The sequence below is a fragment of the Suricata suricatta genome, chromosome 6, assembly GCF_006229205.1.
Source record: "Suricata suricatta isolate VVHF042 chromosome 6, meerkat_22Aug2017_6uvM2_HiC, whole genome shotgun sequence".
Classification (NCBI taxonomy): Eukaryota; Metazoa; Chordata; class Mammalia; order Carnivora; family Herpestidae; genus Suricata; species Suricata suricatta.
Genome location: NC_043705.1, coordinates 87,920,832 through 87,948,688, shown reverse-complemented (window position 1 = coordinate 87,948,688; position 27,857 = coordinate 87,920,832). Strand labels below are relative to the sequence as shown.

The following is a 27,857-nucleotide window of genomic DNA, read 5'->3' as shown; positions in this document are numbered from 1 at the left end:
GAATCAATACTGCGGATGCTGAAGAGGAAACAACCTGGGCTCTGGAATGACACACATCCCTGGTGGCCAGCTCTGTCCCTGCTTAGCTCTGTGACCTTACATAATTACCTCTACCTCTCATTGTCACAAAATGCAATAATAATTATAATAATACCAGGAAAGAGTCCCTGTGAAGATTCGAGGTGTACCCCAAGCCTTCACCTGCAGCTCTGGAAATGGCACCTTTATTGTTGTTTTAAATTGATTCAAAATTTGATTTTTATTCATCTGAAACGAGAAAATGTCTATGAAGAGACCCTGAAAGGCACAACACGCTGTCTTCTTACGTGTTTTGATGCTATTGATCGGCCTGAGTACACAGATAGAAAAAGACCTTGCCCAGGTCAGGACGGAGACCGAAGATGGTCAGCTCAAAGGAGGGACTCGGGGACCTTTGGTATCACTCCATGAACCAGCATGCAATGGGGCCGACCAAGGATCTGGGATACAGCCTGAGACCCAGGCAGTGCCAGACTGGGAAGTGGCGTCTCCCTGAGCCCTCACACCAGAGTCCAAGACTGCCGTCAGCCAAGTTGGAGGTCCCAGGCAGGTCATAGCCTCACTGTGTTGGCCACTACCTGAATGGACTTTTCAGGACTATCCACTCCCCTTGTCTCACAGTTCCAATGGGAAAAACAGAGGCCCAATGAGAGGCTGGGGTTGGCCAAAGTGACTGCTAATTACCGAGCACAGAGCAGAGACCGGAAATGCTGACTCTTGACGCCAGCCATCCATGTCCCTTGCCTGGCTGAGCATTCCCACCAAAGCCACCGTGCCCACCTCCAGTGCCCAGAAGGGCACAGACCATGGACGGGTTGATTTCTGCCCAATCCAGACCACATGCCACGATGGCCAGCATCCTACTCCCACTCTTTCCTGTTCAAGGCTCAGGCCCCAGCAGGTGCCTAGGGCTCAAAAAAACCTGCTGAGAGAATGAGACCCTACTCAGTGCCAGGCCCAGCTCATGACCCTTTGAACCTCATAAGACAGCACACAAGTTGACTGTGAGATCACAGAGGTAAAAACCATGTGAAACAGTGAGAAGGGTGACACAGGTGTGAGGCATGGCCCCTTGGGGCAGCTGGGTGGTGTGGACGGTCATAAGCTCTGGGCCACACAGCCAATGTTCAAGTTCCACCTCCACTGTGGACTAGCTGGGGGGCCTTGAACCACCTCCTTAGCCTCTCTATACCTTCATTTGCTGGGGGTCGTGGCGCTAGCGCTCACACCCACAGAGTTGCCATGAAGACCTGGGAGATGCACATTTGGTACAGGACCTGGACCGCAGTCAGGGCTCACCAAATGGCCACTGGGATTGTCTAGAATAGCTGTCTCTGAGCCACCCACTGACATACGCACACATGTGCCTCCCCCGAATAGCTGGATTGCTTCCCAAATCTGGCTGTCACCTTGACACACCGGAGTAGAATTCTCTGAAAGGCATCGGCATTTCTTTCCTGCTACCAGTGACCCCCTCCAATTCTTTCCGGATGACTCCAACCAGCCTGAAGCAGCTTCATTCCTGCCCTGACACACAACAATTCCTAAGGAGAAACTGAGGCCCATGAGTGTCCTCACCCTAAACGGCCCCAATCTTCTGGATGAAGTGAGGTAGGCCAAGACGAGCCCTGGGCAGAAAAATGAGCTCGGGATGACCTCAGGTTGGACATTTCTCCTTTGTGGGCCTCCATGTCCCCTGTAGTAAAATAAGGAGGCGATCTAAAATAAGATGGTCATCTTGGCTTACTGTCCCTTTGACATTATTCTATTTTTGTGTTCCCTGTAAATGGCATCACCATCCCCACAATAGCTAGCATTGATTGAACACCTGCTATACGCTAGAAACTAAATGCGGACTGATACAATAGTCGCTGACAGCTATGGGACGCTATGAGCCACCAGCCTTAAAACCTTCACCCTCTCCTCCGACCTGCTGTGAAGCTGTCACCAGCATCCTTACCACCATAAGGATGCCCCAGGTAGGTCCTGGGCGATGAGATGGCCTCATTCTGCTGGGGTTTGAACCCAAGGGCCAAGCTTGTGAGCACTAGGTCATGCCCAAGCCCCTAGAGCCCAGTGAGGTAAGAATTATTATCTTCATTCTACTGATGAGAAGGGAAAAAAAAAACCCTGTGGCCCAGAAAGGGGAAGTGACTCAGCCCACGTCACAGTGTTTCAGATGATGCGCTCTAAGGATATCCTCCTTCTACCTCCTTTTATCCCCACCATCTCAGAAACATCAGAGAAATGTGCTTGGGCCCTTAGTCCCTACTCAGTTCCTGTCCGCTGACTCCGGGCCCACAGCTGAGCTCCAGATAACGTGAGGGTTCAGACTTTGGCAGGAGGTCTGACTTTAAGATATGAGAGCCCTGAATCACAGAAGTTCACACCCCATCCACTGTCTGGCCCTCACTGAACCCGGTGGAGGGGATTTATCCTGCCAGGGCGCACTCGCTGGTGATGCCCCCTCACTGTCCTCTTCCATACGACGATCCTCGTTTTGCAGAAAATTGGGGTCCTACGCTTTATCTAAGCAGGGAATCAGTGCCCAGTGCCACAGGCAGATTCTATCATCAAGGACACCTTAGTTATTCATTTATTTTAAATATGTATTTCTTTTGGGGAGAGTGTAAGCAGAAGAGGGGCAGCAGAAGGGCAGCAGAGGGGGCAGAGGATCTGAAGTCGGCTCTGCATTGACAGGCCAACAGCAGCGAGCCTGATATGGGGCTCAAACTCACGAACCGTGAGATTATGACCTGAGCTGAAGTCTGGTGCTCAACTGACTGAGCCACCCAGGCACTGTGAGGTCACTTTTTTAAATTCTAGCAGATCGTGGAGGCATGGGTTGGTTGTTCACCTGTGGAGAGGGAATATGGAGGTACAGGCGGCAGGTCCTGCCTCCAGCCAGGCAGAGAAAGAGATCCTGCTGAGGGGCGTGCTGTGGCTTCAAATGATCCTTCCCTGAGAAGTCTCTTCCCTTTCGATGGCCACCATGGAATGAATGGTGGCTTAGTTCCTCTTTTCAATCCTCCCTTTATAAACTCACCTTCCCCTCCTCCCCCCCCCCATCCCCCAGGAGCAAAGAAAAGAGGAAGCTACTATTTGATTTCTGAAGGCCCAGGCAGAGTGAGAACAGGCAGACACATGAGGATGGGGTGACTCATTCCCTGACTGAGGGATAAGGCCACCTCAAGCAGAGGGGGCTTTGGGAAGACCTGGGCTTTTGTTCCTTTTGGGACTAAAATGAATCACCAATCTCAGCAAGTCACACAGGCCAGTCCCAAACTTTCCCAGGTAGAACCAGCACGAGCACTGAAAATGAGTCAGGTGGGACTCCCATCAAGGGGCACAATTGAAGGCGGAAAGGCTGAGCTCCTCCTTATACTTCGCCTTCAGCTGGGTGCTTGGAAGAGGCCAGATGGGACTTGGTTCTTCTTGGAACAGAGTGGAAACTGGAATCAGAAAGGGAAGGGCAGACACCACGCCTCTAACCACATGGTCAGCAAGGTGGCGAGCGCCTGCTAAGGCTGGTGCTGAGTGGGATGCCCTGAGTTCACTCATGAGTTCACTGACTCAGGCAGGTGGTCAAGGCATTGACTGGATGTCTACCAGGTGCCAGGCATTAGGCATGCCATCCCTTCTCCAGACCCTGCAAAGAAGGGCTCAGATCCTTATGCACAGAAGAGGGAACTGAGGCACCGGCTAGAATCACCCAGCCAGGAATCCTTCTCCAAGCTGTCTGACTCTGCAGCCTTGATTCCTTTAGCCCTGTGTCTCCAGAAACCTGGTTTTCATCAGTGGCCGAAGATGCCCATTTCACACGTCACTACCTGAATGGGTTCGGGAGAGTCTAGAAAGCCCGAGAATTTTCTCAGCAAAACTGCCGGGTTGTCTCCGAAGAAGACTGTGAGGAGAAAGAGAGGCTTGGCAGTCCTCTGGGACCTCAGCATTCCAGAGGCCAGATGTGCGAGCCTGACGTCACCTAACCAAATTCCAGGCTGCGGGCCTGTGGGCCCCGTCCCTCCATGCCCTCCTCCTCCTTTCCTCAGCATGAAAGAGACTGAGTGCTGTTGGCAGCTGTTCCTCAGCATCTGGCGGAACATTCTGCCCCAGAGCTGAGCTTCTCTCCCTCCCCAGTCATCCCTGGGGACGGCTGGTGACTCATATTTCCATTTTCAGTGCACGGCCAGGCACCAGATCTTTCCATGACCACCACGGCTGGCCGTATGGTGTCAGGGTTCGGGACATGAGCTCTGACCTCAGACACAGCTGAGTTCAAATCCTCCATCTGCTGCTGGTTAGCTGTGCGATTTCAAGCAAGGAGCTTAAACTTTTGTGTCTCTGTTTCCCTATTTGTAAATGGAGACCATGGGTATCAACTCTGATGTCTTCTTTGCTGAAAAAGTCTTTTCCCATCTGCTTGCAGCTCTGAAAAACGAACTCTTCCATCCTATCAGCTTTCTTTTTTTATATGCACTCTATCCATAAGCCAAGAAAAGAAGAAGCTGATACTAGAGTTTTAAAAAGGAGCAGTAGTGTTGTATATCTGAAACTAAAGTAATATGTGTGTCAACTATACTTCAGTGAAAAAAAAGAAACAGTAATATTTATATTCTATTTACTATGTGCCAGGAATCTATTATAAAGTTCTATCAGTTTTAAAAATTGGAACAGTAATATTTATATCCTTTTTACTATGTGCCAGGAATCTATTACAAGGTGCTATCACTAGCTCCATTTTACAGATGAAACTGAGACCCAGAGAGGTTAAGTAACTTGCCTAATGTCAAATGGCCAGTAGGTAGCTGGCTGAAATTCATACCCAGGCCGTCTGACTTGAGAGCCCATGCACTTAATCATTACTTTGAGAAAAGTAAACAAGACAAAACCCATAAAGCATGGGGCATGATGCTAGACTCATAGTGGATTCTGATAAATGTTTGCTGGTTAGTATTATTACTACTGTTATTATTGCTTTGCCATCAACATGTCTGAGTCTTACCCTTGAGCATTACAAGTGGGTCAGGGCTTCCTATCTTTTCAGACAAATCCAAGAGTCAAGAAGCTCTTGGATTGAAGGTGGTCAATTGGCCCACCCAATGTGTGGGTCCCTTGATAGGTCAATTAAATGTTCCTACCATGTGGCTTTGAGCAGCTGAAGTCTCTGAGCTTCGGTTTCCCCATCTGTCAGAGGGGATGATGCTCTGCTCTCCCCTGTTTTTGGGTTGAGAACAAGAGAGAAGTGCTAGGTGTGTGTGGAATGCCCCGTTCAATATTGGCAAGCTGCCAGCAGACCCTCCAGCCCAGGCAGCCTGGCATCAGAGGCCCATTTTAGCCACTGGACTCTACTGCTTCCCAGATAGGATGCTCTTATTAAAAGACTAAGCTTGCAGTTTGGCTCCCAAACCCCACACCAAAAAGCCAGTGAGATGTTGGTAACAGAAGACCCACCTGAGGCCGTGTCCCTAGGAGGTTGTAACCAAAAGGCTCGGCACAGGATTATCAGGAAAAAACAAACAAAAAGAATGCAGGCCTTGCAATATTGATAATGGACAAAATAGAATTTGAGATAAGAAGCACTCCACTAAATGACAAGGGGACTCTTGACTCACTTTGTCTCCGTGTACCACCCCAACTGGCCTCTCATTTTTATTATCCTTCCCAGATCTTTTCCTCCCTGTCTAGTTCCTGCAATGTCACTTTATGGTCCAAAGGCTTGTCTTCATATTCATTCCCTGAGAGATGAGCCAACCTCATCTCTCCAGGCCTCCATTCTATTGCTTCCATTCACTTCTCAGAGACTGCTGGCCTGTTGAGATCTTTCCTGCCTTGTCCTCTCTGACCAGACAGGGCTATAGCCCCTCCCTCCCCCTATTCCTGGTCTCAGAAAAATCAGGAGCTTGCCTCCCAGAAGGAGTGGACAGAGGGTGCCCAACCAAAGGACTTCTGCCTCGTTCACTTGCATACACAGTCATCTCCAGCACTTGTCTATGAGTATAGGCCTGGCCCACAATAGGTACCCATTAAAGGCATGTTGAGTGAAGCTAAGCACCGTTAGTCGGTAAGATTTTGTTAGTTGAACCCCTCTCTGCCCCCAAAATGATATCGAGGTCTCATCTGGCAGCAGTGGTCCTGAGCTACAGAGAAAATTTATTTTTTTCATTTTCTATCAAAGATTTTCAGCTAGAAAATATATATGCTGGAATCATCCAAGTCATGCCCGTCTCTTACTTCCTTCATTCAATGTGCATTGATTGTTTTGCTACCCAGCTCTCGGTGTTGTAAGATGAAGAATTGTGCAAAGTTTCAAGCAGCTAACACTATAGAAGGGACAGGAAGTCTTCTAATCATTGGTCAGCATCAGCCATTTATTACAGATAGGTATTGCGTACAGTGAAATAGGGAACAAATACTTCATGGAGCTTACAGTCTTGGGGATGGGGGTACCAGGCATCAAAACCATCGTCACAGCAAGAGCGAGGCACCCTCCACACAAACAGCTACCTTCCGATACACTCATTCTGGAGTTTGACTGTGCTGATCTAACACATCTTCTTTACTTACTTCATGTGACCTTGAACAAGAGGCTTAAGCTCCTTGAGGCTCAGTCTCAGTATCTGTAAAATGGAAATAATAATTACTTTCCTCCTAGGGTCATCACAAGAATGATGAGGAGAAATTCAAGCGTCTGCCATGTACCATTTTTACATTGTGATAATGATGCTACCAGACAAATGGTACAGCAGGTGGGGAGGGAAATCCTTCTTCCTGACAAGGGGATGGTGTGGATGAGAATTTTCTGAAGGGGGTTGTTGGTGCTGAGTTTTAAAGGAAGGTTGGGATTTCTATACATGGAGGTGGCCAAAAGTGAATCTGTTCAAAAGTAGAAAAATGAATGATTCAGAAGGTCATTAAAATAAAACAAATAAAGAATCTAAACCAAATGACTGGACTCCTTAAAAATAGGACATTGCATTGCCAAGCTAAGAAAGTGTTAGTCAGGCAGAGGAGGTGGTTACTGGGAAATTTCACCCAGTTCAGCATTATTGAGAAGTTGTGGATTCCTGGAGCCTTCGGCGGCTGTTGCACAACCTTATGGGACCATGGTTACCCAAACCCTGGTCCAGGACTGAGAGGGAAGCATTCAGGACAGAACTGATAGTAGAAAAAAGAAAGAGGCTACTCAGAAGTGGAGCTTCAAAGTGGCTGACTGTACTGGAAAAAGCTGGGGTGAGTCTGTTGGCCAGCAAACATTTGTCCTGAGGAAACATGACCTGGAACATCTGGATTCAGGGACCCTACGGGCCAGGGATCTGGGCCTAAGCCACAGGGCAGACACCGCCTCCCTTCTCCCCAAGAGTCCGCCGCCCCACCTCCCTTTCCCCACACTCTCACACTGCAGGGACACCCTAGCCTTCTCTGTCCAGCTGTTGGAACGAGGCAGATGGGGCTCGGGTCACAGAGCTGCTGCTTGCTTACTGTGTGATCCCAAGCAAGTCACTTCACATCTCTGTGCCTTTATTTTATTTTGTTTTTTATCTATTAGGAGAATCATAGTATTCACTTCACTGGATTGTCATGGGGAGTTAGTGAAACACACGCCTGGCACACCTAAGTATTCAGAAAATGTTAGTTCCAGGCGCGCCTGGGTGACTCAGCCAGTGAGCGTCTGACTCTTGATTTCGGCTCAGGCCATGAGTCCAGGGTCATGGGATTAAGCCCTACCTCGGGCTCTGCATTGAGCATGGAGCCTGCTTAGGATTTTCCCTCTGCTCCTCTCCCCCACTCTCACTCTCACAAATAAAAAAGAAAGAAAATATTAGTCCCAGCACCTTCTCTCATTCTCTTCCTTCTTCTGAGTTCATCCTTCCCTACCTGTTCTGATGATGGTAGTTATGGATTCTATAGGCAAATAATTCAGTGCCTCCCATCTGGTACCCTGCAGGTAAGATCAGTGATTCCTTTATATCATTCGATTTACATTTGTAACTACCTATATGTAACTAGCATTGTTCTTGGAATAAAGACAAAAATATCACAGGTAGGCAAAGAGCTGGGGGGCATATAATAAGAGATGGAGATTAAGTACCAAGGAACTGAGAAGAGAAAAACCTGTATTCACATGCCCCTGCCATATGCTGGGCATGGAGGTAGACAGCAGGATGAGGAGGTGAAAGGGGGGCGGGGCGGGGGCGGCGCCTGGGTGGCTTAGTCAGTTGAGCATTCAACTCTTAATTTGGGTTCAGGTCATGATCCCAGAATCGTGGAATTGAGCCTCACATCAGGCTCTGCATTGAGTGTGAAGTCTGCTTAAGATGCTTTCTCTGCCCTTCTCCCCCATACTCTCTCTCTCTCAAAAAAAGAAAAGAAAAAAGAGGTGAAAATGGTACAGCCTGGGGCCTCGGAGGGATCACAGCTAAAGGGTAGATAGACACATAGACCCAAGTGATGATTGTGGGGTCCACTGGAGGCTTTGATGTTACTACTTCGGGGAAACTTAGGAAGACTTCCAAGAAAAGGTGACAGAGGAGCTGAGGGCTGAAGGATGAGTATCCACCAGATGGACGGAGCCAGGAAGAGCATTTTAAACTGAGGAATAGCCTATGTGAAGGCCCAGTTTCATCAAAGAACAAAGTGTTGAGGGAACAGTTGGGCTTCTCTTCAGAGGAAATGAAATGAACTCTCTTCATTTAGCGCAGGACCTGGCACAAAGTAGTGCTCAATAAAAGCTGGTCATCATTATAGTCGGATGGCCCATGAACTTGTTCCTGGATGGCAAGTCGATATTGAGAAGACTCCCTGTAAAGAACCCATAGCTCCCCAGATAAAGGCAGGCTCGGGGCAGAGGAGGCAGAGGAGTGAGCTTCAAAAAGAGGCTGTCATGTGGCACAGGCCAAGGTTCAATTCCCACATTGGGGGGCCTGTGCAGTGTTTCCCTCCCTCCCTGGGACTGCACATTCTGTTTCCTTCCCCAAGCGGAACCCCAGCAACGGGCAGGGCCTAACCAGCACTGGGCTAACGGGAAGGTGGGCCTCACTGGGCCCCAAGTCAGCTGCCTGTCCCGATGAGCCAGGCCGTGGGGATTCCACCGGCCCCGGGGAGCGTTTAGAGAAGTACTCTGCAAGTCATCTGCCCTGTGTGGTCACTGCCTGTCAGGGCTGCGCAGGGCTGCCGGGGAAATGGGCAGATTGCAGCACTGCGCGCTGGGAACCAAGTGCTCAGAGCCTGGAGCTGTCTTCGTGAGTCTGTTACCAGAAGACAGTTACGTAATCCGTTTGCTCATGTCCTCGACAATTGTGTATTGAGTGCCAGCTGTATGCCAGGCAATGTTTCAAGCTCTGGGGCTACTGTGGGGACAGACCCAGCATTCCCGCTTCAGGGAGTTGACATTCTGGAAGAAAAATACACACTAACAATGTCTGAGCGCATTTATTGAGGGTTTACTATACGCCGAGTCCTGTACCCTGCACCCAGTAGAATTTCATTCAATCTCCTCAGTTAACTCATGAGACAAATTTTATGTCTTGGAATTGTTGACAAACCACATTCTCTTTCTTTAGGAATCCACCTGCAGGGACCCTCGTCCCCAGATCGGTCTGTTGTTACCTTTCAAAAGAGCGTGAGCTAAGGTGGGCTGCAAACATTGACACCTAGCCTTGCTCTTGGCTCTCAGTGACCTAATGGGGCAGGAATGAGAGGCTGGGCACCTTCTGATAACAGTCAGGTCCTGCCCGCCCAAACCACTCTCCTGAACTCTGAGAGTTTTCAAATGCTTTCAGGGCCTTGTAATAATGTCCTTTCCCAACATTCTTTAATCATCATTACTCTGGACTCAGGCATTTAATTGCTCATCTGTTTCTCCATGCCTTCATGAATAGAGAATTTCTTTCATGACTGCATCAGGGCAAGAGTTGCCTTCCACCAAACTGTGACATAGGTGAGTCCCCCCGCCCACTGCCCAAGCCCACTCCCTCTATCCCTCTGCACCCACGTGTGAGCCCTGCTGGGTGCCAGGTGCTCGGGTCAGGACCCCCAGAGAGGCAGAGGAAGAAGCAGGCCTCTGTGGTGCGGGGTGATAGATAGAGGCTGGACCTCTGGGGCCGGCTGGGGAGCCCAGAGGTCATGTCACCTGGCGGAGGTGATAGAATACCACCTGGGGCTGGAAGGCCCAAGTCATCTAGGGTTAGGTCTTTCTGGACAGACACGCATGAGAAGGAATGTAGCCTTTACGGGAACCTGGATGTGACCAGGGTGGGGGGACCACAGGGTGTAGAGGGATATAGGTGGCCGGCAGGAAAAGGGCTGACAACAAAACGAGAGTAGCCGAAAGGCAAACTCACGAAGGGGCTTCAGAGGCGGGATGAAGCAAGGGCTTCTCCCCCTTCAACAAGCAAAGATGAAACAGCCACAGAAGTCAACTTCTATATTCCTTTCCATTCAAGAGATACCCAGTGAGCTCTCCTTATCTTCCAGGCCTTGTCCTGGGAATAATAGAGATGAAAAAGCAGCACAGAAAAATGCCTGCCCTCGTGGGGCCGGCATTCCAGTGGGAGGAAGAGGGAGAGAGAGCCAGGGAACCAATAAGCGAGTACAAGGCATGGCGTGTCTGGTGTCTGGTGGTACTAGGTGTGGTGGGAGAGCAGAGCAGGAGGATGGAGGTGAAGAGGGGATGCAATTCCAAACAGCATGGCCGGGAAGATTCTCCAAGAGAACATGACAGGAAGCCGAGAGGCAGGCGGCAGTGCAGATATTGGGGGAAGGGTGATCCAAGCACAGGGAAGAGCAGGGGCGCAGACTGTGAGGCAGAAGGAAGCATGCTGCTCCTCAGATAAGAGCAGCACAGGGGCCAGTGTGGCTGGAGACACACGACCGAGAGAGGAAGGAGGGACAGGGCGCTGGCAGCTGTGAGCCTGGTGAGATGGGGGCTGCCAGAGGGCTGAGAGCAGGGAAGAGGCATAATCATTCGGGCTGCTGAGTTGAAAACAGACTCATGGGGGCACCTGAGGGACTAAGTGAGTGGCTACCGCAAGAATCCCATAAATGTATTTTTAAAAAATTGGATGGATGGATGGCAGTCCCTTCCAGCAGAAGCCATCATGGACATAAGATCTCTTCAGCCTTCAAAAATATGCCTCCTAACACCTGCAGCCTTTGGATGAGATGGGGTAGAAGATCCTGGGCTGACACAGCTGTCCAAGAGATGGTATTGAATTTAAGAGTTAAGTTGCAGGAACAAATAAGTAGAAGATAGATAACTCGATCAATCGATTGATCAATAGATGATAGATACATAGAAAGGAAGGAAGATAGAAAGAAGTAAAGGAAGGACAAAAAGACACAAAGATACGTGACCCAATGGGAACTGGCCCCCCGGTGGCTCCACCCCTGCACTGATGCGAGTCCCAGCATAGCCTGACCACCTCCCCCCAAACCACAGACCTAATCACTAAGTACTGCCAAGTGTATGGATTTTGTTTTTAATTTCCTTTATTATGAAATATATGCATAAGAAGTATACAATGGTCTGGTCTGCCGAATTGCCAGAAGTAAAGTCTCAAAATCAGATTCACTGCTAGTTCCCTACAGAGATGAAGGAAGGCAATGCATTGCACAGGGCTCTGGAGGCTTCTACAGATGCCACTGAAGTAGCCCTGCTCCCTTCCTGAAGCCTCTCTCTCCACCTCTTCCCAGCGTTCCATTGCCAATTTGTGAATGCTCTTCCCCACTCTCCAAGGGCCCAGACTTCCTTTCTCCTTGCTCTTCCTGTTGTTTCCTGCTTGGCAAACCAAAGCTAAGGGGGACTGAGTCTTTATCAACATAAGCAGCGGCCTGAGAGTCAAGCCGTTCCTTCAACATCCTGGGTCTTACCCGCCTTCACAAGAATCTCTTTCCGGTGATTACTTCTGGAGGGGCCCCAAGACTTCGGTATATCAACGTACACCCTTTCGAAATTTCTTCTTTGCGGGTACATTAATTTTATATTTAAAAAAGTAATGATATCCCACCCAGGCCTATCTCTAACATTGCAGGGTTTAGAAAAAGAGAGCAAAAGTGTGACCACTGCCCACCCTCCCCTTCCCTTCCTGTTCCGAATCCAGCCTCTGGGCAGCTGTGTGGGGACGGTCCAGCCCGCATTTGCCCTGCCAACTCCCCCACAGCCAGAAGCAGATTCTTGGTCTTCCCTTATTTATAGGACCTGAAAAGAGGCCTGTGTAGGCTCTGGAAGTGAACTTGGGAATTCGTAAGCAGGAAGTGCGCAGGTCCTGGGTACCCAGAACACGTGAGAAGGTGTTAATAACGTGTCCACCCAACAGCAGGATTGCCAGCATCTTTTTCTTCACTTTTACCGTATTGTCGGAACACTTAACATCTAACAGAACATTCATGATCTTTATGTGCCCCCACCCCCAATTACTCAGCCACATTTGGAGAAACTGAGGTGGCGGCAGAATGACACATGGGTGAGGGCACAGTGAGGGGGGATGGCTGGGCCATCAGACAGATCCGGAGAGCACTCTGTGTTTTGTCACCTCTGAGCTGAGAGCCTTGAACAAACTCACTGAAGCTCGCTGAGCTTCTGTTTCCTTCTCTGTAAAACGGTTATCGTCATGACCATTCTCTGGATTATTGGAATGACTGAGTGACCGGGCAAATGAGTGTCACAAAGATTTTTAAATGTAACTGTTACTATTTTTTAAATGTCAATCGATGCCAGGACTATTTCAATGATCTTCCTAGGGTGGTTTTAGCACACTTATTTCCTGGTCATAATCACTTCCTTTACCACCTCTCACGTCATTCTCAGCCCTTACCTCATCCACCCTCCCTCCCCAGCCCCTCCCATTAGCCACATCACCACTCCCAGCCCCAGGCTTAGCCCGCCCCCTCCCCAGAGCTCAGTCTTAGAAGAAAAAGACCAAAGGCGGGCACATTTTCTCTTTTACCTCAAGCTGCCATTCTGACATTTACTCTCTTCCTGACCCATTTCAGACCCTCTTAGTCACCCCTGCAGAAGAGTGTGAATGAGCTCAAGTCCGTGTTTTAGATTTCTTTTTTTTTTAAGTTAATTTGAAAGAGACAGCACGAGTGCAGGAGGGGCAGAGAGAGGAGACAGAGAATCCTAAGCACACTTGGGGGGAGGGGGGGCCTGCCAGCGCAGAGCCCCACGTGGGGCTTGAACTCACAAAACCACGAGATCATGATCTGAGCCAGAACCAGGAGTCAGAAGCTTAATCAACTGGGCCACCCAGGCGCCCCTAGATTTCATTTTGTAATCGGAGAACCAGAGTGAGTGGAAATACAGCTGGCTAGGGAGCAGGACACTGAGACTAAAGTCCTGGGTCTGCACTTTGTGACTATGGGTTTCGGAGGAGTCGTTTTGCCAATCAGAGCGTCAGTGTCCCCATTTATAAAATGAAAGAATGATTCTTACACAGCAATTGTGTATCACAGATCACTGCTGAAGACACTGAATGGGAATTTGGTCAGGGATAGCTATTGGGTGGAGGCCAGATCATGCAGGGCCTTGAAAAGCAGACTAGTGAGCTTGAACATCATTTTGAGGCTGGTAGGGAGACATGGGAGGCTCTAAACAGGGGGTGGCACTAGCAGATGGTGGAGGTGAGATGTGGGAAGGCTCGCTCAGGTGGCAAGATGGGGAGAGACAAGAGCAGGGAGACCAGAGAATGGCGGTGAGGCCTGTAGCTGGGGCAGTAGCGGGGAAGGGGGGGCAGATTACAGAGCGGATCTGGAGCAGCAGCCTCAAAGGAGGGGTTGTCCCCAAGGAGCCCTCTGTTCAACACTGATTGTCTGGATTTAACCCAGGGATGAGAGTGGGGGTGGGGCGCAGAGCGGCAAAAGGAGGAATCTTGTGAGAGGAAGAGAAGGTGAAAAAGAAAACAGAAATCTTGATTTTTGTTGTCCAGTTTTTCAAACCCTGATTTCAGCTAGAAAAACCGATACCTAGCACACTAGAAGTAAAGTCTAGAAGTCTCTGTTAAGAGATAATAACAGCTGGGGCACCTGGGAGACTCAGTCGGTTGAGTGTCTGACTCTTGGTTTTGGCTCAGTTCATGAGCTCATGGTTTGTGAGTTCGAGTCTCACTTTGTGCTTGGTGCTTATAGTGTGCAGCCTGCTTGGGATTCTCTGTCTCCCCCAGTCTCTGCCCCACCCCTGCTAGCTCTCTCTCTCTCTCAAAATTAAACATAAACATTAAAATTAAAAAAAAAGAATAATAGCTAACATTGGGGTGGCTAGGTGACCCAGTCAATTGAGCAGAAGACTCTTGATTTCAGCTCAGGTCATGATCCCAGGGTCGTGGGATCAAGGCCCACGTCTGGCTCTGCATTGACAGCGCAGAGTCTGCTTGGGATTCAATTTCTCCCTCTCTCTCTGCCCCTCCCCCACTTGTGGTACACACTTGCTTTCTCTCAAATAAATACATTTAAAAAAGAAACAATAATAGCTAACTTTCCCTGAGCTCTTCCTGTGTGCCAGGCTCTGTGTTATGTGATTTACTGTATTATATCTCATTAAATCATCACGATCAACCCATGAAGGAGGTTTCACCATCATTTCCATTTCATTTTTTTTGTTTTTTAATTTTTTTAATTTATTTTTGAGAGACAAAGAGAGACAGTGTGAGCAGGGGAGGGTCAGAGAGAGAGGGAGACACAGAATCTGAAGCAGGCTCCAGGTTCTGAGCTAGCTGTCAGCACAAAGTCCGACGCGGGGCTTGAACCCACGAACTGTGAGATCACGACCTGAGCCGAAGCCGGATGCTTAACTGACTGAGCCACCCAGGTGCCCCATCATTTCCATTTTCAAGATGAGGAATCAGGTGCTGCGAGGTGAAGGAAGGACATAGGCTAAGATGAGGATTATGATTCAAGGTGGTCACACTCCAAACTCCAAGTTCTTCGAGGAAATCTAAACGTCTCACAAGACTCGAGAAAAATGAACACCCGAAGTCTGAGGTGTCCGGTAATAGCGAGATAGTCACTCCTCCCCACTGATACTCAGTACATCTATGAAAAGTTGATGTCATGTAATATAAGTGGAGAAAGCACATTATATATGGTGTGATGTATACTATGTATATTGTATATACATTCTGGAATTTGTTAGAAGTACATGGACTCAAGATGCTTTTTATAAAAACAATCACAAATTTAAGGTACCCAAGATGTCAAGTGCTTCTTAAGAAAATTACAAAATTTTATTAAAGGACATTAAAGGAAACCTAAATACATGAAGACGCATACCATGTTCATGGGTAGGAAGGCAGTTCTCCTCAGTGTCCTAACACTATTTCAATCAAAAGCCCAAGTTGGTTTTTCTTTTTCTTTTTTTTTCCTGTTTTTATTTATTATTGAGAGACAGAGAGAGACAGAGCATGAGTAGGGAAGGGGCAGAGAGAGAGAGGGAGACACAGAATCTGAAGCAAGTTCCAGGCTCTGAGCTGTCAGCACAGAGCCTGATGCGGAGCTCAAACTCACAAACCTGAGCCGAAGTCGGATGCCTAATCAACGGAGCCACCCAGGTACCCCCAACTTGGTTTTTCTTATAATTCCTGGCAAGCTGAAGCTTCAGTGTATATGGAAGAACAAAGAATCAAGAAAGGTTAAGACACTCCCAAAGCAGAATTCTGGGCAAGGAATTAGCCTATCACATATCGAAATTTATGAGAAAGGAAACACATTTTCAACAGTACTAAACTGATAAGGGATTGACAAATATATTAATGAAATAGAAGAAAAGGCCCTAATAGAGGGGTCCACATGTATTAGAAAACCTGATTTCTGATGGAGGATGACGTAAAGACCAAGAAGGTAGGGAACCCTTATTCCATAAATAAGGCTGTGAAAACTGGCCATCCATATGGGGAGAGCAGTTCCCCTTAGTACATAAAAAAAAATCACTTCCAGACGGGTCAAGGCCTTAACTATGAAGGAAAAACCTTAAAAACTCTTATAAGAATTATTCAGCCATAAAAAAGAAGGAAATCCCTGCCATTTGCAACAACATGGATGGACCTGAGGGTGTTATGCTAAGTGAAATAAGTCAGACAGAGAAAGCATACTTACTGTATGATCTCATTTGTATGTGGAATCTGAAAAATTGAACTCATAGAAATAAAAATAGATTGTGGTTACCAATGGCTATGGGTGGAGGAAATGGGATGTTGATCCAAAAGTAAACTTCAGTTATGAGATGAATTAGTTCTGAAGATCTTACGTGCAGCACAGTGACTTTATTTACAATATTGCATTGTCTACTTGAAATTTGTTAACAGAGTGGATCTTGAATGTCCTTGCCACACACACACACACACACACACACACACACACACACACACACACACACAAGTGGTAACTATGTGAGGTGAGGGACGCATTAACTAACCATACTGTGGTAATCATTTCATAATATGCATGTGTATATGCATATCACATCATATACCTTAGACTTACCCAATGTTGTTGATTACATCTCAGTAAAGCTGGGAGAAAAAATTTTTCAGAATAAAATAAAGAATATCTTTATGATCTTTGGGAGAGACAGATTTCTTAAGCAAAATATAGAAAGTGGAACCACAAAGAAAAAGATTGATACATCCAAATAGATTAAAATAATTTGTGTTTACCAAAAGACATCTATAGAGATAAAATGACAAGTGATAAAGGTGGGGAAGATATTTGTAACATGGAGTCAACAAATGGTTAGTATATAACAGATAAAGTACGGGGCACCTGGGTGGCTCAGTTGGTTAAGCCTCGACTTCAGCTCAGGGCATGATCTCCCGTTCGTGGATTCAAGACCCGCATGGGGCTCTGAGCTGACAGCTCAGAGCCTGGAGCCTGCTTCCGATTCTGGGTCTCTCTCTCTCTCTCTGTCCCTCCCCCTCTCATGCTCTGTCTTTCTCTGTATCAAAAATAAATAAAACATTAAAAAAAAAGACCCCTTCACACACTTAAAAAAAATAAAATAAAGTCCTACCAATTCATAAAACTGAAACAATCTGATAGAGAAATGAGGAAAAGACTTAAACTGATATTCCACATAAGAGGAAATAAATATGGCCAAGAACCCTATGACAAGAGGCTCAATCTTGTTATTACTCATAAAGATGCAAAATAAAACCACATTGTCATTTCACACCCACCAAACCAGTGAAAATTGTAGGTGTGACAATACTAAGTATTAGGAGAGAGAGCAGTTAGATAGAAGGATCACCTACCCTTGACATCAGGGAGTGTAAGCCATACTGATGCCATCCTGGACAAGTCTGCCATGATGACCGCTCTAAGACCTGAAGCTTTCTTGAGCACCAGCCCCCCTTCTGCACATAAACATGTTCTTTTTGTCTAACCTCACCCTTCACTACACCCTTGGGACATAACATCCGTGATGTGCTCAGGAGATATGACTATCAGCACTGTGCTCTCCAGTCTCTAGGCTGTAAAAGCAGGTCTGACAAGAGGTGGGGTCATGGAGGGGTGCCTGGGTGGCTCAGTCAGTTGAGTATCCACCTTCGGCTCAGATCATGATCTCACGGTTTGTGGGTTCGAGCCCTGCGTCGGGCTCTGTGCTGACATCTAGCTCAGAGCCTGGAGCCTGTCTTCAGATTTTGTGTCTCCCTCTCTCTCTGACCCTCCCCTGCTTGCACTGTGTCTGTCTCTCAAAAATAAATATAACTTAAAAAAAATATTAATAAAAAAAAAGAGGTGGGGTCATGGAGATTGCCTCGTCTTCCAGCTGCCCAAGACACACCCAAGGCTTACTTCTGTCTGTAAGTCCCCTTAATCAGCCACTTCTCCTCTGGCTGGACTTGTCAGCTTTTCTCTTTGGTCTTACGGCTCCTTTGGAGGCCGTTTTCATATATCTCCCTTACACAGAGCAACAGCGTACATGGGGCTGCTGTCCTGAAAAATAACACACGTTTATCTTATAACTCAGAAATTTCAGCCTTAATTATATTAATAGAAAAACTCTTACACATGTACACCAGGGTATATGTACTAGAATAATCATAACTGTTTTGTGAAACTGGGCCCCTGGGTGGCTCTGTCGGTTAAGTGTCTGACTCCTGGTTTTGGCTCAGGTCTTGATCTCACAGCTTCATGAGTTCAAGCCCCACATCGGCTCTGCACTGGCAGCTCGGAGCCTGCTTGGGATTCTCTCTCTCTCTACCTCTTTCCCTATCCCTCCCCTACTTGTGCTGTCTCTGTCTCTCTCAGAATAAATAAATAAACTTAAAAAAAAATTCCCGAAACCACTTCACATACACATTAGGATGGCTATTACTAAAACACACACACACACACACACACACACACACAAAACAAACAGAAAAACACAAAAAATAATAAGTGTTGACAAGCATGTGGAGAAATTGGAATGTTTGAGCACTGCTGGCAAGAATGTAAAATGGTACAGGTGCTGTGGAAAACAATATGGCAGTTTCTCAAAAATGAAAAATAGAATTAACACATGATTCAACAATTCCGCTTTTGTTATATGCTTGAAAGAATTGACAGGAGGGACTCGAACAGATATTTGTACACTCAGGTTCAGAGCAGCATTAAGAGGCGAAAGGTTGAAACAATTCAAGCACCCATTAACACATGAACGGATAAACAAGAGTTAGTATACACATATAATGAAATATTATTTATCTTAAAAAAAAACAACGGAAGGACAGGAGCCTGGGTGTCTCGGTGGGTTAAGCGTCTGACTTCAGCTCAGGTCATGATCTCGCAGTTTGTGAGCTTGACCCGCGCATTGGGCTCCCTGCTCTCAGGGCAGAGCCTGGAGCCTGCTTCGGGTTCTGTGTCTCCCTCGCTCTCGGCCCCTCTACCACCCACACTCTGTCTCTCTCTGTCTCTCAAAAAAGAATAAATGTTTTAAAAAAAATTTAAAGGAAGGAAATTCCAGCACATGCTTATGTATGAATGAAACTTGAGGATATTATGCTAAGTGAAATAAGCTAATCACAAAAAGACAAAGAGTTTCCATTTCAATGAGGTACCTAAAGTAGCCACATTTATAGCACCAGAAATTACAATGGTGGTTGTCAAGGGTTAGGGGAGAGAAGGGGAAGTTACTGTTTAATGGCTACAGTGTTTCAGCCTGGAAAGATGAAAACGCTCTGGAGGAAGACTGTGTTGACAGGAGGACGGTGTTGACGGTTACACAACAATGTGGGTGTACTTAATGCCGCTGAACAGGACGTTTAAAAATGGCTAAAACGAAAAATTTTACGTTCATATATGTTTTATCACAATAAATATAGATCCTTAATCATTTTCTTTAATTAAAAAAAGTTTTAAAGATGAAAAAAAAATCCTGGAAAGCAGCCCCATGTCCATCAGCAGGAGAACGGATAAATAAGTCCGAGTAAAACATACACACACCGTGTAGCGCTGCAGAGGAGTGAAAGGGAATGATCCATGCCTGCTCACATCTACACGGCCGAATCTCACAAGCATAATAAATGAAAGTGGCAAGTTGCAAAATACTATACTCCAATTATTAGTTACAAACATTATATCATTTGGGGACACAATGTACAGAGAGTACAACTACTAAGACAAGCAAAAGAATGGGGGTTCTGGGTGGCTTAGTTGGTTGAGCGTCTGATTGGGACTCATGTTTCGTGAGTTCGAGCCCCACATCAGGCTCTCTGCTGTCAGCCTGTCAGCGCAGAGCCCGCTTCAAATCCTCAGTCCCCCTCTCTCTGCCCCTCCCACCTTGGACTCTCCCCCAAATCAATAAATATTAAAAAAAAAAAAAAAGGGAAAGAAAGAAAAGAAAAGAAAAAGAATGACTCACCCAAAATGCAAGATTGTGGCTACCTCTGGATGGATTGAGAGAGAGGGGCACATAGGGGTTTCTAAGGTATTGGTGATGGTCTATTTCCTAAGCTGGGTTATGGATACATGGATATTTATTCTAAAATTCTTTAAGTTACACATCTGTGTTATATACTCGTTCGGTGTGCATATACCTATACACATAAAAATTTTAAAAAATATTTCTTAACTTATACATAGAAAAAAGACCGGAGGAATTGTACACGATATTGTCTCAGTAAGGAGGCTAGTTTACTTTTTCTTTTCCTGTATTTTTAAAAATATTCTTTCCTAGTTTCATAGTGAAAGAAGCATGAGATGATATTAGGGGCATCTGGGTGGCTCGGTCGGGTAAGTGCCATGACCTCCCAGTTGAGGAGTTGGAGCTGCCCTTCGGGTTCACTGCTCTTAGTGCAGAGCCGGCTTCGGATCCTGTCCCCCTCTTTCACTGCCCCTCTCCCCCCAAATAAAATAAACATTAAAAAAAGAAAAATTCTATGAAGAAAAAATGAAATGAAGAGAGATTTCCCCTCAGATTTGTTCAGAGAAAAGGGAAATGAGGGGAAATGGGTAAAAGTTTGGGCTTCCCTTAATTCTAGGAGTAACAGAAGATGACATTAAAATTTTGAGGCCAGATGCTAATTCTGAGATAATGAGTTTCCACTGCAGTTGAGGAGAGAAATGATTCCTCCAGAAGTGAACGCCCCAGGCCCCTTCTCAGGAAATCCCTGCCCGTTTCAGGAGTGGGCAGAGGGTTTTGATGCCCTTTTGAAACGAGGGATGTAACCAAGAAGACAAAGCCACAAGGCTCAACCAGCGCTGGTCAACATTGGTTTCATATGAAAACTCTGGCATGCGTCCCCTTTCAGCAGATGAAAGAGAAGAAAAAGAGGAACAGCACAGCGCTAAGCGAAACAGTTTGAGAAAATAGGGTCCAACACAGTTGCCATATATCTGGATAGTATAACTGCCATTTGGTAAAGTTAATTCCAGAGATCTTGGGATTCTCTTTCCATACTACCAGCTTATGTACCTCCTTTCTTTCTCATATCATCACTGAAAGCTCAACACACAATAACAGACTGCACTGTTCACCGTTTTGAGGCATGCATGGACTCCACAAGCATGTAGGCGGCACACGATATGAATAGAAGGCTTGTCTGGGGCCTGGAGACACAGATGAATGAGACAGGGACCCTCACGTCAAGGAGTCACCTTTAAGAGTGGGAGGCAGACATAATGGCAGTTAGAATCGGATGGAAAATGCTTTGACAACCATAAGTACAAAGCATCGTGGGCCACAGCATAGAGGAGGGACATCTAACCCAGTGGAGAACCAAGACTCTATCAAGTTGCAAAGGATTTGTAGGGGTGCGTAAAGGATGGGTAAAGGAGGCAAAGACAGGTTAAGGTGAAGAGCAGGTCGGGGGCCTGGGTGGCTCAGTCGGTTGAGTGTCTGACTTCAGCTCGGGTCATGGTCTCTTGGTTCATGAGTTCAATCCCTGAGTCATATTCTGTGCTGACATCTCAGAGCCTGGAGCCTGCTCTGGATTCTGTGTCTCCCTCTCTCTCTGCCCTTCCCCTGCTCATTCCCTGTCTGTCTGTCTCTCTCTCAAAAATAAACATTAAAAAAAAAAAAAAAGAAAAGTAGGTCTGCCGGGCAGGGAGGACTACATGGGTAAGGACGTGGGGGAGAAATAATGGTGGGGCATGAAAGGAACTGCCAGTAGTTTCTTTTTTCTGGAGTGTGATAATGTGATATAAGAAATCAATATCTGGTGTCATCCTATTTCTGACGCAGAGCTTCTAAAACCCTTAGAATTTCCTAAACGATAAGTACAATCAGGTCTTTTGTTATTCACAATGAGCCTCTTCCAACCACACCTGAGTTTGTGTGACTCAGGTGACTTTTGGAAAGCCCCTAAGGATGGGTGGTGCTGGTTGCCAGGGGAACCAACGACTTCTTTGGCAGGGTTGTCATTTAGCCCCTCCACCACCTTCAGGAAGGGGGAGAAGGAATGAGGATTCGGTTCCAGCACCAAAGGCAATGACTTGGTCCATCATATCTATGTAAAGAAGCCTCCATAAAAACCCAAAAGGACAGGGTTTGGGGACCTTCCATGTTGGTAAACAGGCGGAGGTGCTGGGAGAGTGGCAGCTCCTCACCCCTTCCTACCTACCTTTCCCTATGTACTTCATCTGGCTGTTTATCTGTATCCTTGGTAATATTCTTTATAATAAACTGGTAACTGTAAGTAAGTAAACATCTGAGTTCTGTGAGCCTATCTAGCAAATCATTTAACCCAAGGAAGAGGTCTCAGGAAACTGTCATTTATAGCTGGTCACTCAGAAGCCCAGATGACCGCCCGGACTTGAGAATGGCATCTGAAGTGGGGCAATCTTGGGGCTGAGTCCTTAACCTGTAAGATCTGACGCTATCTCCTCGTAGATAGCGCCGGAATTTAGTGAGTTGCTTGGAGGTGCTGCAGAACACATTCTGAATGGAGCATTGTCCAGGGGAGGCTGGAGAATTTATAAGGAACCCTGTCTAGAAGACCTTTTCTTACCAGGTTGGGGGACTTGGACTCAGCCCCCCGGGTACCTGGCAACCATGGAGGTATTTTAACAGGAAAGAGAGGTGGCCAATTTGTCCCATGCATTATGATCAGTCTCCTTTAAATGGCCCATTGAATGATGTCATAAGCCAAAGGAAACAGGGCACAAACCACAGGCAGATTATGTAAAGGGCAGGTAGGGTTCAAATTTGGAAAGACATGTCCACGTCTGAATCCTGCTCCACTCCTCACCAGCTGTGGTGAGTCACTTACGTCCTCAGAGCCACTATGTCATCGCCTGTAGTGGGGCTGATGTGATCACCCAGTAAAACACTATGAGCTCTTGTGTAGATTTGTATTTGCCTGAAAAACACTCTCAGATATGTTACTGATCCAAAGATTAAGTCTCAGAATAATATGTATGATAGCATTAACTTAAAGGAAAAGGAAAATATATATGTATGAAAAATACAGAGAAAAAAGTTGGAAGGATTCACACCAAATTAAAATACAGGTTACCTCTGGGGAGGCAGAGGAAACTCATGATCGGAGCTAGAGATCAAAGGGGGACTTTGCCCTATCTATCAAGTTTTCGTTTTCACATGGAAAATGTATTTTTACACTATTTGTGTATTTAAAAATTAATTTTAAAATGACCTGACAAAAACCCTTGACAGAGAATAGATTTTTCAGTCAAGGTTCTCTCCCTTCTGCTTATTTTCATAGAGAGATTTGGGGTCTTTCCAGTTCCATTTCCTAATTCGCCCTAATTCCAACCATAGTTGGAAGCCGGTCACAGTCACTTAACAAATATTTGTAGAAGACCTTTTCCAGTGGGGTCAGCGGGTTTCTTGGAAGTGGGTTAAAGGTATTGCTTGGCCAAACTCTGACCCCAAGATCTCCTCTTGAAGCTGACTGAGGAACTGAACTTGGTCCTCAGCAGGGCCCCTGAGGACACTGCTGTCCCTCTGGCCTTTGGTAGGCCCTCAACTCTTTGGGAAGTTCCCATTCTTGCTCCTCCTTCCTGGCCTCTGAGCTCTTGGCTGGGAAAGTGGAGCTATGTCTGTGGCTATTTTCTTCCCACAGAAAGGCTGGGGTCACCACTGGCCACCAAGAAGCCCCGTCCAGTGAAGGAAACCTTTAGCAGTGGTCACCTCTGCCGGGGAGCGGAGGGACAAGAGAGATTTCACTCTCCATTGTGCATCTTTTTCCTGTTTGAATATCTGTTTTCTGTACATTACTTTTTAAATCAAGTAGTTATTATTCCTTTAATTAATTAGTTCATGAAAATGAAAGAAATCACAAAATAGAATTCTATTTTAAAACTCTGATTTAGCCCATGTTAGTGTTCTTGATAAATACATGACTTGAGAGGGCGGACAGGGCAGAAAGAAGTCATTTGATGGGGTCCATCTACACCCATAACACTCAAATACTTCCTAGTGCTCAGACAGCATTTCTTGAATTTAACTCAGTAGGAAGCCATGTCTAAGGTCTGCTAAAATGCACTTGTTTTGGAAAAGAGGGAAGAAAAACGGAGTAAACTCACAGGGCAAGGAGAGACCTTGGCTGTTGACAGTGTTCCTCACCTCACTGATATGGCCATGAGACCAGAATGGGGATGAGACTTGAGATCAAGCTAGAACCAGATGGAAGTAGGGGCCCCAGAGGTACCTGAGTGGCTCAGTTGGTTAAGTGGCTGACTCTTGATCTCAGTTCAAGTCTTGATCTCAAAGTTGTGAGTTCAAGCCCTGGTTTGAGCTTTACAGTTGGGTGTGTAGTCTACTTAAAAAAAAACTAGTGGAAGCTCTGATATGACCACAAAATAAATACTTGACCCTCCCAACTATCTTGTGAAGTGGATGCCCTGTCCATTTTGCAGAGGAGGAAACTGAGGCTATAGTAGGGAAGGAGACAACTCCATGGTGACAGGAATCAACTGAACTAGGTCTATGATTCTGCTTCACTCAAAGCTTTCTCTCACACCTTTGACCTCACCTTTTGTCATGCAACTCTTGGGGTCAGAGTGAGCCACGTTTTCATTTGGACTTTCTCCATTTGCAGGTGCCTTGGAAACTGTGTGGATCTGGCTGGGAGTCCCTAAAACGTATTATTATTGGGCTTTTGTATATTTATCACTATTTATGGGGTGCTAAACACGTGTGTGAAGGGAGTTCAGTCCCGTTCGCTGGTGCATCATCAACTTGCGAATGAATGAGCGCATGACCTCTATTTCTCCCAGGTCCCCCCTTTACGCAAAAAGAAGTTGAGGCTCAGAGAGCTGAAGGGACTTACTTTGGTTACACAGCAGTCACATCCAGGCCTTCCTTTTCTATTTCCTCCTCAGAGTCAAGGTTGGTTTGACACTCTGCCAGTCACCAGCTCACCCTGAGAAAGCATAATGCAGTCATCAGCTAGGAGGACAGAACTACCTGTCCCAGGTTGGACGTCAGCACTGCCAACACATGGTGACACCCACACACTGTGACACACACACACACACATGCTTGGGCCACACACAAGCCTCCCCAGTCTCCCCAGGTCCAGACGAGGAGCGGGAATGGAGGGGGGAGCCCGCGGGGATGGGGACACAGTGAGTCTCTCCCTGTGCAGGCCCCACTCCACCCTACGCCACACCACAGACAACGGAGGAAAGGGTCCAGGTGAGCTTCAGGTGAGAAGGAGGTGATCTGGTGGCACTGAGTCACGCTGCTTGTGGGGACGACTGCTGGAGGCAGAAGTGAGCACGGTCTGGGGGAGACTCAGTCAGGTGACCTTCACAGCTCTTGAAAAGTGTGGATGAAACGCCCTGCCCTAGGCTGACCAGAGGTCCACCATCTGTGTGAGACAAAGGTCCCCTTCCTGCATGGACCACTCCCTTTGCATTCATTCTCCCTAGAGTTCTCAGAGTGGAAGGGTGTGAGAAAACTGCAATCTTATTGCCTTAACATATGTGCCTGACTCTATGCTATGTCCTGACACTCTATCAAAGCATATAATATGATATAAATGTTACTCAGTTTACCAATGAGCAGACTGAGGCACAGAGAGGTTCAGTAACTTGCCTGAGGTCACACAGCCTGGAGAATGGGCTAGCACAATCCAAAGCCCACTGGGTCATAAGCCTCACAGTGCAGGAGCTCAGTGAAGAGTTAATGTGTCAAGGAGAAAAAGGTCAGGCAGGTGGATCTCAAGAAACAGGCAAGACTGGGGGCGCCTGGGTGGCTCAGTTGGTTAAGCGTCCGGCTTCGGCTCAGGTCATGATCTCACAATTGTGGGTTCGAGCCCCGCGTCGGGCTCTGTGCTGACAGCTAGCTCAGAGGCTTGGAGCCTGCTTCAGATTCTGTGTCTCCTTCTCTCTCTGACTCTCCCCTGCTCATGCTGTCTCTGTCTCTCAAAAATAAATAAAAAACATAGAAAAAAAAAGAAACAGTCAAGACTGAACTGCACTCACAAGAGAAATTAGGCCCGCCTCGATTTATCTCAGAGACAGAGTCAGGACTCACGGAAAAGGAAAAAGGTGGGGCTCAGAAAAAGAGGATCCAAAGAATTGAGATTTCTTCACGTGCCCCGAAAAGCTAGCAGGTTATCTGCCGGGGGCTCATGACGAAGGAGTGGTGGGGAGCACCTGTGCACTTAATATAAAGTGCAGCACACTGCACACATGTGTCCTTCCATGGAATGTGCACCTGTGTGAGACACAGACGTCCGTGCTGGGACAAGAGACATATGCCCCCTCCGCAGATACGGTTACTTGTTCATCTAACGTTCCCTGGTCCCTGTAGAAGAGACCCAGCTCCTTCCCGTCTTTGGCCATGCTCCCCTAATGTTCCTTTAAGAAGTCACCCTTCTCCCACGTACATCTATGTGTGTAGATGTGTGTAGGATGAGGCTGATTGCACTCCAGGCACTAGCAACTGGTATTCACTCATCATTCCCCTGGACTCACTGGTCAGGGCTGAGGCCCAAGCCAGGTCCTCGTGGGTCTGCCCAGGAGACTTCGCTGGAGGTACCAGGAAGCTGGTCATCATTATCTGCTGAAGGTGCTGGGGGTGGGGAGGGGAAATGTTAGCCTGGAGCTACAAGTGGACACTCAGCTACCACAAAGGGGAAGTTTTCCTTGAAATGAAGCCAGGAGGAAAAAGATGAGCCCAGAAGGGAGAGAGAGATTCCCGATGCAATTGTTGAAGTGCCTAGATCCAACTGTGCCTGAAACCCAAATCTACCTCTGGACTTTTATATCCCCCTGAGACAGTGTGCATTGATTTGAGACAATCTCTTTCACCTTCACCTGAGAGAGTACAGACCTATGGGTGCACTCAGGGACCCCTTCCTGGCCTCCCAGGACCTCGGGTGCTGCCCCTACCACAGCACTCACCACACAAAGCTGCATCCGCACAAGAAATTCGTGCCCCTGACCCTCGTTTTTTATAGTGGTACCACACTTTTGTTCTCCTCCTTCTTGAAAGCAGGGATTTGTCATGTTCATCCAAAGTCCCATTCTAAAGAGGTGTTGAGTGACTGACTTATAATGAGTGAATGTCCTCCTGTAGGTGAGACTTTAATAGAGCAAGAAAGAAGAGCTTTTTGTCCAGAGACCTACGTTACCCTCAGGACCTCTCAGAGCTGACAAAAGGTGATTATTTCCTAATCTCTCTCCCTCTCCAGACCACGTCTGAGCCAGCCACACCCATGGAACACAAAGAAGTCTCTCATTACAGAAAAGGAAATCTGACCCAGCGATTCCCCTGCTTAAAACACCTTTCAGTGACGCGTTTGGCAGGAGGCGGTGGAGGCAGTGAGCATTTGGATCCAGGGAACATTCCACGTTCTAGAACAATCATCTGTTTATTGATTGATTTAGCAAGCATTTAATTACCACTTCCTGTGTGCTCCGCACATGTTACTTCATCTTCGCAGCAAGCTTTTAGGACCGTGTATTTGTTCTGCTTTATTATGAACCACCCCAACCTTAGTGGCTTCAAGCAGCAAACCTTTGTTATTTCACAAAATCCAAGCAGAACTCGGCCGGATAGCTCAGGGTCGAGGTCTCTCAAGAGGTCACAATCCTGACCAGGGCTTGGGAAGGGCTTGAGCTGTCTGTCAGGGCCGCAGTATCTCAAGGCATGGCCAAAACTGCAGGATCCATTCCCAAGCTCCTGCACAGGGGTGTGGTCAAGCCTCAGGTGGTTCACACACGGCCCTCTCACACACAGGCCTCTCACACGCGGGTCTCTCACATGCGGCCCGTCACACACGACTCTCTCACACGCGGCCCCTCACACGCGGCCCTCTCACACGCGGCCCTCTCACACGCGGCCCCTCACACGCGGCCCTCTCACACGCGGGCCTCTCACACGCGGCTCCCTCACACACGGCCCCCTCACACGCGGCCCCTCACACGGGGCC

General features: G+C 47.2%; 4 long non-coding RNA genes across 5 annotated transcripts in view; 3 read left to right on the top strand and 1 right to left on the bottom strand.

Moving 5' to 3' along the window:
* The first annotated feature begins 1,104 nt into the window (after positions 1-1,104).
* LOC115294810 lies at positions 1,105-6,962 on the top strand. 2 transcript variants are annotated; one of them, XR_003910150.1, is made up of 3 exons: positions 1,105-1,650; positions 1,850-2,018; positions 6,692-6,962. It is a non-coding gene; the product is annotated as an uncharacterized LOC115294810 (long non-coding RNA). The 2 variants fall into 2 exon arrangements; XR_003910151.1 differs by lacking the exon at positions 6,692-6,962 and adding an exon at positions 4,219-4,543.
* LOC115294812 overlaps positions 6,384-27,857 on the bottom strand; it is a 25,565-nt gene continuing 4,091 nt past the window's right edge. The window contains exons 2-3 of the long non-coding RNA XR_003910153.1: positions 24,744-24,836; positions 6,384-6,656 (exon numbers count right to left, since the gene is read on the bottom strand). This is a non-coding gene — a long non-coding RNA (uncharacterized LOC115294812). The remainder of the gene's footprint in view (positions 6,657-24,743; positions 24,837-27,857) is intronic.
* On the top strand, positions 22,623-24,758 carry LOC115294811. The gene is made up of 3 exons (XR_003910152.1): positions 22,623-22,708; positions 24,513-24,555; positions 24,691-24,758. It is a non-coding gene; the product is annotated as an uncharacterized LOC115294811 (long non-coding RNA).
* LOC115294808 lies at positions 24,945-27,433 on the top strand. The gene is made up of 2 exons (XR_003910149.1): positions 24,945-25,122; positions 27,117-27,433. It is a non-coding gene; the product is annotated as an uncharacterized LOC115294808 (long non-coding RNA).